The 11822-nt window shown below is 40.9% G+C and overlaps 1 protein-coding gene and 1 pseudogene across 1 annotated transcript in view; both read right to left on the reverse strand.

The window, feature by feature from the left end:
• Window positions 1-11822, reverse strand: part of LOC137291278 (actin, cytoplasmic-like) — a 162525-nt gene that overhangs the window by 49324 nt on the left and 101379 nt on the right. The window lies entirely within an intron of this gene.
• Window positions 2172-4032, reverse strand: LOC137291279 (actin, cytoplasmic-like; annotated as a pseudogene).

Raw genomic sequence — 11822 nt, forward strand, 5'->3', positions numbered from 1 at the left:
TCGCCCATGTAACGACGCTTTTCATGCCTCGAAACTGCTTAAATGACGTATTCTAACACTTAAAGCGACGATGGCCGTTGTTCTGGTGATCTACACTTTGCGATAGTATCGATGAAAATGCCATGAAAAACGTCAAGCCACCGGTGCTCGAATTCTCTATAGTAAATAAATGGCGCGTCTCCCTACAGTGATGGTCGCCATTCGGCAGTGGTTGCCTGACTCAGTGTCGGAGCGGTAGCGCAAGCGTAACAGACCCAGAGAACCAGGCTGTGATCAACTAAACATCCAGGGAGACATCTGGAGAACACTGCACTGCATTTATACAAATAGTTATGCTCTTGCAAGATAAAGGGGTGGAAGCTCTAACAGGTATCCTGTTAAGCAAGGTGTTGGCTAAGGCGGATTCATGCCTTTCTGGTTGTTCTTAGTGTTTATTAATGATTTGATTTCTTCTCTGTAATGGCCTAAGTGTGTATGATCTGAGTGCTCCGAGTACTAGTATATGGCTTGCTGACGGCACGACACTTGCTGGTACTTCACCAAAGGGACTTCAAATGGCTGTCGATCCTTTACATACATATGCCAATAAATGGCGTTAAACATACAATCCTACAAATAAAAACCCATCAATAATCAGTTTAATAAAAGCAAACGGAAAGTCAAAACTGTAAACTATACTCTTGGCAATGAAATCATTGCATCAGCAGATTGCACTGCATACGGTGGTACACTACTAACGGATTATTTAGCGTAGATCTGGAACTGAAAAGTGTTGTCAGAAAGGCAGACGGAGTGCTAATTCACTTAAATGCTTGGGGTAAATAACGCTGACCTACATCCGGCTTAAAATATGGCAAAAATTGATTTTGAACTCCAGTTCTTTGGCTCTTTATGCGACATTAGTTGTGACAATCTCATAAAACACACAGTCTGTGCTTCCATGGCCCAAAAATCAACTATAATATCCCGAAAACGAAACGTATAGGCGATTGCACAGTCTAGTAAAATCGATTTTACATGAAAATGTTGATTTTGATGAGATTTCTTATAAGAATGAAAAAGGCATCGCCATAACAGAAATCCCCTTCCAGTTGAAAATGTACGGCAAAGAGCATGCACTGTCTGACAATTAGAAACCAAATTCCATTCGGAAACTGGCATTCATTAAGAAGGTGCTTCAAAGTCAAATCGCTATGCCATGTTTTGACTCAGCAACACGGAATACCGCCATTGAAAGAATTCACGCTGGTGATTACCAGTCTTCTGTTGACAGGTATAACGAATGACAGTACCCGTACAGGAAGATCTCGACTTACCACTGCAACACGAGATCGGTAGATCCGGGTACTACATTTGCGGGATCCTACTGCGAGTGAGCGCACAGCAGCCAGTATGTATGGACTTCGGAGGATATCTGGTCAAACTATACGGAACAGGTTGAAAGAGACTGGTCTGCGAGCAAGGACAGTCAACGTCGGAGCCACTTTCATTTGACAGCGTCCTCATTAGTAAATCAGTCTTCTGGTCTGCTCTCACATATTTTGGCTAAATTCACGGGAATCTCGGATAAGAAAAAAAGACTGTTGAGTGTATTGCTGAGCTTAAGAGTCGGCTGAATTAGATCAGGTTGGTAGTTATCACTGCTACCATGTGAAACTCTAGTACCAGTTCCGATACTTATCGAGACGTCAGTTTCTTGACATGACAACTACTGCAGGCTTCGAAGGACTGGTTGAACTAACGTGGAACGATCAGTGTAAGCATCATGCTGGTTCTAAATCTAGGGGTCTAAATCTTGTGTTGTGTATGGATACACTGTTGTCACCAGTCATCTTTATCACGCTGGGGTCAATATGCGATTTTATTCACAAAACGTTCTTGTACTCACAAATCAGTCTGCTGACTGTATATATGACTATGTGTTTTCTTCCAAATATAAACATAGAGGATATTTTCTGACGGATCTTTATATGGAAGCTCATTAATACCACACACGTAAAATAATATCTTTATACAGAATTTACATAGGTTTCAACATAAAGGACATCAATCAGAGGTGAGAAAAAGTTATTTTGGAGAGATAATATTTTTTTCATAGTGTAGTATCACATGCGTGTGAACATATGGACAGTTATGCACTTTCACCGTGAGGTGATTAATGGTGTTTCCTTACATGTTACAGTCTATGCCATTCCAGTCACTAAAAACACTTCCTGTGTACAATGGATGAGCCGGACTCATCGTACTCCTGCTTGCTGATCCACATCTGCTGGAAGGTCGAAAGGGAGGCAAGAATGGAACCACCGATCCAAACGGAGTATTTTCTGTCTGGAGGAGCGATGACCTTGTCCTTCATTGTTGCAGGAGCGAGGGCTGTGATCTCCTTCTGCATTCTATCTGCGATACCTGGGAACATGGTGGTACCTCCTGAGAGAACACTGTTGGCATACAAGTCTTTTCGGATATCAACATCACACTTCATGATGGAGTTGTATGTTGTTTCGTGGATACCGGCTGATTCCATACCCATGAAGGATGGCTGGAAGAGGGCCTCTGGACAGCGGAACCTCTCGTTGCCAATGGTGATAACCTGTCCGTTGGGAAGCTCGTAGCTCTTCTCCAGGGAGGATGAAGCAGCTGTTATTTCCTGCTCGAAGTCGAGGGCGACATAGGCCAGTTTCTCCTTGATGTCCCTGACGATTTCTCTCTCAGCGGTGGTGGTGAAGGAGTAACCACGCTCAGTCAGAATCTTCATCATGTAATCGGTAAGATCACGACCAGCAAGGTCCAATCTCATTATGGGGTGGGGAAGGGCGTAGCCTTCATAAATGGGAACGGTGTGGGTGACACCATCACCAGAGTCCAACACAATGCCTGTCGTACGACCAGAAGCGTACAGAGAAAGAACAGCTTGGATGGCCACATACATAGCTGGAGTGTTGAAGGTTTCGAACATGATCTGGACCATCTTTTCACGGTTGGCCTTGGGGTTGAGGGGTGCCTCTGTTAGGAGGACGGGATGCCCCCCATGGAGCCACACGAAGCTCATTGTAGAAGGTGTGATACCAGATCTTCTCCATGTCGTCCCAGTTGGCGACGATACCGTGTTCGATAGGGTACGTTAGAGTGAGAATACCTCTCTTGGACTGAGCCTCGTCACCGACATAACTGTCTTTTTTACCCATTCCGACCATCACGCCCTGGAAAGTTGAAATATTATAGTGACGTATGGGTCAGTATGCTCGGATAGTATGTACTTACGTTTTTATATTCATTTTCATTTTCACCATATGACACTTTCGTCCTCGTATTTACAAAACATTTAAACATAATTGTGTTTTCACAATTTCACACTTTTAATTTATATACAAAGAAATGTTTCGTCTATTGATGATTTTCTTTGAAGTCGTGTTTACGCTTTCTTTAACAATGTTTAAGTTTAATATACCCTCGATAAAGTTTTTGAATGAATACCCATACATTAAGGTAAATGCGTTTAGTTCAGTCTCCTACGTCATAAATGATGGGGGGCATAGTGGGTAAGCTGGATAAAGTACCAGGCTAGTCATCCAGGGAGCTTTGGGTGACGGGATCGACCCACCTTTGGCCGGGTGTTAAAACTTAGGTGTCACAGACTCTTTCAATGTTGTTTTAACCCCTACTGTGCACTTAAAAGAACCCATGAATCCGTTGGTATGTATGACCAGATAGAATGTGGTCACATCAATGCATGCAAACACATAGCTGCAGGTACAGCAACGTGCAGTAACCTTGCACAAAGTGCTGTGAGTATGCGTCCCAGTCCACCCAGCTGTGAATGGGTACCTCGTAAGGACCCATTGGATAAGTCAATATTAATCAGTAGACCAAAACAAAAGTGCCCTACCTGGTGACGGGGACGACCCACGATAGAAGGGAAACCAACTCTTGGGGCATCATCACCGGCGAACCCAGCCTTACACATGCCGGAACCGTTGTCAATAACCAGTGCAGCGACATCCTCGTCACACATTTTGATTGAATACTACAGGAGCAAGTTGCACGCCGGCTGGGGACTTAGTGACTCGACATCCTCAACAGCTGTGTTTTTATGTGCACCGATGAAAGCACTTCTCGGAAATCAGCTATAGTAATTCATTATATGGCAATATCACACAACATGTATTGAAGCCTGTGAAGCATGGCAATAGCTGTGCGAGTCTCTCAAGGAGGGATGGACACGGAATAAAAAACAGGTATCTCAGTGATACGTAGGTAGGTTTGACACAGGAGTGTTGAAGCATTGACCATTCCCTCTGAGAGAGAGAAAGTGAAAGTGATTGTGTGTTTGAGAGGGAGTGAAAGTGAGAGTGTGTGTGAGAGAGAAAGTGAAAGTGAGTGTGTGTGAGTGAAAGGGAGTCTGTGTGAGAGAGTGAAAGTGTGCGTGAGAGAGGGAGAGAGTGAAAGTGAGCGTGTGTGAGAGAGAAAAAATGAATGTGTTAGAAAGTGAAAGTGGGTGTGAGGGAAACTGAAAATGAGTGTGTGTGTGTGAGAGAGAGAGAGAGAGAAAGTGAGCGTATGTATTAGACAGAGAAAATGAGTGTTAGAGAGGGAAAGTGAAAGTGATTGTGTGTGTGAGAGAAAGTGAAAGTGAATCAGAGACAGAGAGTGAAAGTGAGTGTTTGTGAGAAATTGAAAGTGAGTGCGTGTGTGTGTGAGAGAGAGAGAAAGAGAGAGTGAAAGTGAACGTGTGTGAGAGGGAAAATGAGTGTTAGAGAGAGAGAAGGTGAAAGTGTGTGTGTGTGTGAGAGAGAAAGTGAATGTGTGTGTGAGAGAGAGAGAGGAAGAGACAGTGTATGTAAATACGCATAGATCTTAAATCTTTTGCGAAAATGTATTTTCAAACATCACTCGTTCACTGTCCGTATAACTGTGTGTGTGAGAGTGAAATTGAGTGTATGTGTGTGAGAGAGAGAGAGAGAGTGAAAGTGAGTCTGAGTGAGAGAGAGAGAGTGAAACTGAGTGAGTGTTGTGAGAGAGAATGAAAGTATGTGTGAGATTAAAAGTGTGTGTGTGAGAGAGAGAGAGTGAAAGTTAGTGAATATGAGTGTGTGTGAGTGAAAAGTGTGTTCGTGTGTGATAAAGAGTGAAAGAGTAAGTGTGAATGTTTGAGTGTGTGGAGAGAGAGAGTGAATGTGAGTGTGTGTGAGAGAGAGAAAGTGAAAGCGAGTGTGTGTGAGAAAGAGAGCATGAAAGTGATCGTGTGTGTGAGAAAGAGTGAAAGTATGAGTGTGTTTAAGAGAGAAGTGAAAGTGGAAGTGAATGTGTGTGTATGTGAACGAGTGAAAGAGTTATAGACTGATACCGGGCACAGGTACACTGAAATATAGTAACGGAATGTCATCGATTGTGTGTGTGTGTGTGTGTGTGTAGGGGGGCGGGTAAGTCAAAGGTTGGGGCAATACTGTTTGTCGCACTCGAAATGATTACTCGGACGTTTGGTTTGAACATATTCCGTTCTGTGCTCCGTTTGATCAAGTTCGTTGATGAAAGGCAACGTGGATACGTTTATTTTGTAGTATGCGCTACTGTATTTGTGCATCCACGACCACATGTACCGCATAATGAAACATGATGTGTTAATTTACCCTCAGTCGTCATCGATCATCAGCCGTCATCTTTACCGTCAATTACATAAGGAAAAGCAAATATGTATTTTCACATATGCGCTGTCCGGCAGTGTTGTACCACCTTCATGCACACACAGCTTCCTGAACGCTCGGTGACGATGATATGAGACCTCGACTTCGTATTCAATGAATCAATTTTATTTCGGTAATAGGGGCCTTAGGCCCAGAGTACAAACAACATACAACATTTTATTATGGTGACTCAATAATAAAAGTGTGAATGACAGATATTCAAACGGGCACATAGTCGATCAGTAGTAACTATAAACTGACAATATGATAGTACAAAAGATGACAGTTAACCCTCTTACATTAAGGAAATTGCATCAATGTATAATAGTTGGGTGTACTATTCTGAAAAAGAGAGTGATGTGTGAGTTTAATGCAGTGTGCTCTAGAAAGACGTAATAATTCGTGGCACGTATTATGTATAAATAAATATGCACAAAGGTGTCTCCATCAGGTTTGAGGTGCTTCTGTTTAACAACTGATGTCTTGAATATGCATTCTGATAATAATGTCTGGTTCTCGCACATCATGATGTGAATAGATTCCTTTCATTGGAGAGATAATGAGGAATATTCAACAGTTGGGATCGAAGATAATGATATTGTAATAAGAAAATGAATTTCACCCTCGAGTACATTACTTTTGGACATAGTCAAACAATACCTGCACACTCTCTCTTCTCTAGTAATTTGTAGCGTATTGATAAGACAAGACCAGTTTTCTGTTATCCAGATTGTGTGTAGTTCACAAGAACGAGTGCGCACATGCATACGCCGGATATGGATGAATGTAGCTGCCTGCTTGCAGACCACATGGCTGGGGACTGTACCTAATGATGGAATACACTGTTAAAGAAAACAGCTGTTTGTCGTTGCTGCCAAGTCATCACATATTTTGGCGACGAGGTAAATAACTGTGTCTCTGAGAGAACTTTTTGGATATGTGGTGTTTTGCGTCCGCCGCTTTTCGCCTGAAACAAAATGGCGTCGCCTACCTCCTGGAAGATCCACGAATTTAACCCAGAAAGTGACAGCTGGGACATATATTTGAGAAGTTAGAGTTGTACTTCACAGCTAGAAGTATCAAGAATGATAATAATGCCATGAGTGAGTGAGTGAGTGAGTGAGTTAATATTTAACGTCACATCGGCAATATCTCAGCCATATCGTGACGAGAACATTCAACAGTGAAAAAGATCATATGTACATTATAAAAACCTGTCAGCGAAAAAAATCATTGATAGCTTTGACATTGAAATATGTATCCCTTGTGATGGAGAATTCGACACAGTCAAGCAGGATATGCTTGACCGTGACTCTCTCATCACAAGGGATACAAAACGGAGGATCCTCACCTTTTAAAAGGCATGAATGAGTATATCTGGTATGGCCAATACGACATCGGCTTAAAATAACCTCTTCAAATCTGGACAGACAGCCCAAGTAAGTGTAACCAATATACGGTTTTATTTCACGTAATTTATTTATACCTACATGGGTGTCCCACTTCTTTTGCATCAGATCACGGATATAAGTTCTAATGCTAGCTTTGTAATCAGAGTATGGAATAAGAATTGGTGTCACAGATTTGTTGATTGCTGCCTTAGCAGCAAGATCGGCCATTGTGTTACCTGAAATGCCTACATGGCTGGGTAACCAACAGAAGACGATGTCGTATTGGCCAGTAGCAAGATTATTATACAATTCAATAATGTCAATTAAAAGTGGATGTTTACATGATAATTTTTTAATCGCCCGAAGACAAGAAAGTGAGTCTGAATAGATTATATATTGTTTACGTTTAGAGTGTCTTTGAATATATTTAAGAGCTGTCAATATGACCCATCTGTAAAAAAGGATTTATAACTGCTATATTTATGTTTCAATTGATGATATTCTTGTTTATACTGTAAATCATTCGTTTCAGATTTTTTAAATGTAGTTAATGTTAGGACAACTTGTGGCCTAACTATCTGCCAAGGAGGAGAAGAAAGAAGACGGGATGGAGCTATGTTTTCCAGTTGAATGCCGGCTGAAGAAAGAAATGGTTTAAGTCTGTGCCCTAGAGGTGGTATAAGAGAAGACTTTTCGTTATATAAATCCTCATAATGAGGGTTAAAGACACAATTAAATGCAGGGTTAGATTTGTTAGAGTATAGTTTTGTAGCATATTGTAAAGATAATTTTATACGTCGCTGAGTGAGAGAAGGCTCATCTGCCTCGACATAGAGACTGTCAACGGGAGAAGTTATAAAAGATCCAAGACATAATCTTAGACTTTGATGATGGATAGAATCTAACATTTTCAGGCTGCTTTTACAGGCTCCGCCATATACAATGAAACCATAGTCAAGTTTGGAGCGAATGAGTGATCTGTATAAGTGACGTAGGGTGGTTTGATCGCCTCCCCATTTTAACAAGTCGAGTGTCTTCAAACATTTAACCTCAAGGGATTTAGTAAGCGGGAAGAACGTCAAGTGGGAATCAAATATAAGACTCAGAAACTTGGCCTCCTTTACAACTCTAATAGGTGTGCCGTTTAGATACAGTTCAGGGTCCTTATGTGGTTTGTATTTTCGGCAGAAATGTATACAGTTAGTTTTAGACTTAGAAAATTTAAAGTCGTTTTCCAAACACCATTTATTTATCTTATTTAGACACAACTGCATTTGCCGTTCAATAGTATGCATGTTTTTACCCCGACATGAAATGTTAAAATGATCCACAAAAAGTGATCCATCAATTGAATCGTTTAAAACCTTTGATAAACTGTTTATCTCGATGCTAAAAAGTGTAACAGACAAAATACTGCCTTGTGGTACATCCTGATCCTGACTGTAATGATCAGACAGGGTAGAACCCACACGGACTTGAAATTGTCTTTTATTTAAAAAGTTGGCTATAAATTGAGTCAATCGGCCTCGCAATCCGAAGTCATGTAAATCTTTTAAAATCGTTGATCATGCGTTCCATGGTCTTGCACAGCTAGTAAGTGAAATTGGCCTATAATTGGAAGGATCAGTCGGATCACGTCCAGGTTTAGGGAGGGGAACAACGATAGCATCACGCCACGAAGAAGAAAAATTGTCCAGATGTCCAAATATTATCATAAATATGTAAGAGCGTCTCTAAGCATGTATCTGGCAAGTGCTTCAGGATTTGATAATGATGTTCTCAGCTCCTGAAGCAGTATCATGAGCCTGATCAAGAGCAGTATGAAGTTCATGTAACGAAAATGTTTCATCATAGTCTTCCCCATTATCTGAATAAAAGTTAATAGTTTTCTTTTCTTGCTGTTTCTGATATGATTGGAACTTAGGTTCATAATTTGACGAGGAAGAATGTTTTGCCAAAGTTTCACCAAGTTTACTAGCAATATTGGTTTCATTAGTTAATAACTGGTTTCCATCTTTAAGGTGGTGAATACTAAATTTGGAGCCCTTACCTTTGATTTTTTGGATCATATTCCAGACTTTAGAGATTGGTGTACGTGAATTAATGTTTGATGCATATCGTTGCCAAGATGGGTGTTTGCTTTGTTTAAAAGTACGCCGTGCTTTAGCATTTACAATCTTAAATTTATTCAAATTATGTACCATGGGGTGTCGACGGAAATAGTGTTCTGCCTTTTTCCGTTCCTTTCTAGCTTGTTTACATTGATCATTGAACCATGGTTTGCGAATATGTGGAACTGCAGAGCACTTTGGTATACACTCATGAGCAATAACATTCATTTCATCACAAAAACGTTGAATAGCATCAGGAACATTATTACAAAATTCAGGTTTAAGCCTGTCAACACACAGAGTTTTATATAAACGCCAGTTAGCCTTTTTGAAGCTCCATCTTGATGATGGAGGAACATCAGATGGATTCACAGGTTTTAGTAATGTTGGGAAATGGTCACTCCCACAGAGGTCATCATGAACTGACCCTTCAAATTCGTTTAGAAGGCTTGAATCAGAAACCGATAAATCAAGGGCTGAATATGTTCCTGTGCCAGGATGTAGATGTGTTCGACCCATCATTGAAAATACATAAATCATTTTCGGAACAGAACTCATATAGTATTTTACCTTTAGCATTAGTAGTTGTACCACCCTAGAGTGGGTTGTGACCATTTACGTCTCCCATAAAAACACAGGGTTTCAGGAGTTGGTTTTACAAATTTTGAACTTCGGTCTTCTGAAGTGTTGAAGACGGTCAGATATATAAAGAGCATAGTGTGAGTGCAACGTGTAAAGTAAGTCGCACGGCAAAAGCCTGGAGGCCAGTATTAAGAATAATAAGGCTCTGAATAATATTCTGCTTTATAAGGATAGAAGCTCCTCCAGTGGCCCTCTCGCCCGGGGGTGAAAAAGAATGGTAAGCATTGAAATGGCGTAGGTCAAACGTATCCGTCTCCTTTAAACATGTCTCCTGCAGATAGACTGCTGATGGAATAAAGTCCTGGATCAATAGCTGTAAATCACTGACATTATTATTTAGCCCTCTGCAGTTCCACTGTATAATATTATAAGAAGAAACTATCTTTTGGAAGGATTTATTGGGGATCTACCCCGCACCTTTTTGGAGGGCGACAGGCTATGTACCCTAGAATGGACGTTTTCAGATACGTCCATGTCCTCCAGAGATCCGTATCTGTTGTGTAGCTGTATTCCAGTTTCCGACCCTTTCGGGGCTCTTCCACTTTGGTTTTTTTTTGTTTTGTTTTGTTTTTTGTTTTGTTTTGTTTTGTTTGTTTTTTTTTGTTTTTTTGGTTTTTGCTGTTTTTGTTTTTTTTTGTTGTTGTTGTTGTTTGTTTTTTTTTGTTTTTTTTTTGGGGGGGGGGGTTTAGGCCTCATGCTTCAGTTTACTTTTGCATGTAACAGCTGAGTGAGTATCACATGACGATTTAGATTGTGTACGCGACTGAGAGGATGGCTTAAGATCAGAAGAAGACTGACTGCTTTTGGGACTGAATAAGAAGTGACTCCGTAGTTTGAGACGATGTGATAGGATATAATATCTGGGGAGAATCACATTTGACCCAAGTCAAAATTGTTTGACAGCTTGTGGATAAAAAGTAGATAGTTTATGGCTGGATTCAGCTGATGTTTTGATTATAGAAGCTTAACTGTCTGGAAGCTCAGATCTCTTAACAAGTTTTTGGGGGCATCAGAGAAACTGATGTTTTGTGTAAATTTGATCTTGTTAATTTCCATGTGTTCTTTCCAAATCGGGCACTCTTTCGAAAAAGATGAATGGTTTCCTGAACAGTTGGTGCACTTGTACAATCTTCTGTTGTGTGTGACTTCTCACCACGGTGAGCACACGCAACGGACAATGTACAAGTATTTACACCATGGCCGTACTTCTGGCATTTAAAACATCTGAGTGGATTGGGAATGTACACGTCAACCTTGATGTTGCAGTAACCAGCCTTCAATGATTTTGGAGCTGTCGGAAAAAAAGAGATAAGTATTGGTTGGAACAGTTTCATTGTTTTTACGGGTCGAAAAGCGTTTGACATAGAGCACACCTTGATCTTTTCCAGAGTTGCTACATGTTTTTGTAACATTCGTGACCCACTTTTGTTATTCGGTGACAAGCTGAATCGTGCCCCTCTCGAAGGACTTCATTTGGCGCTTAGACACAAGAACTACTTTATGCCCGTATGATTCGAATGATACTTAATATGACCGAAACACTGCCTTTTTTGTTTTTATCTATTTAGTTTACAGCCTGGTTCCCTGGGTCTGTTGCGCCTGCTCTAAGGCTGACCCAGGCAACCAATGTCGAATAGCGACCTTCACTAAAGGGAGACGCGCCATACATTTACTATAGAAAAACGAGGACGGATGGTTAGAAGTGTTTCATAGCATTTTCATCGACACTGTGGCAAAGTGTACGTCACCAGAACAACGGCCACCGTTACTTTCAGTGTTGGAAAACGTTACTTAAGCAGTTTCGAGACACGAAAATCGTCGTTACATGTGCTTTGATATTTCGTGTCATCTATTGCCACGAAATCCTACACATAAAACATGGATCTGAACGAGCACGAAAAATGGCGATATTTTCGTCATCAAATTCCACCAAAGTGAAGATGCTAACTATTTTCAGTCAGTGTGGTCGGTCAGATCGATGTTGGGCTTCCGTTCCT

Source organism: Haliotis asinina, chromosome 7, assembly GCF_037392515.1.
Source record: "Haliotis asinina isolate JCU_RB_2024 chromosome 7, JCU_Hal_asi_v2, whole genome shotgun sequence".
Lineage (NCBI taxonomy): Eukaryota > Metazoa > Mollusca > Gastropoda > Lepetellida > Haliotidae > Haliotis > Haliotis asinina.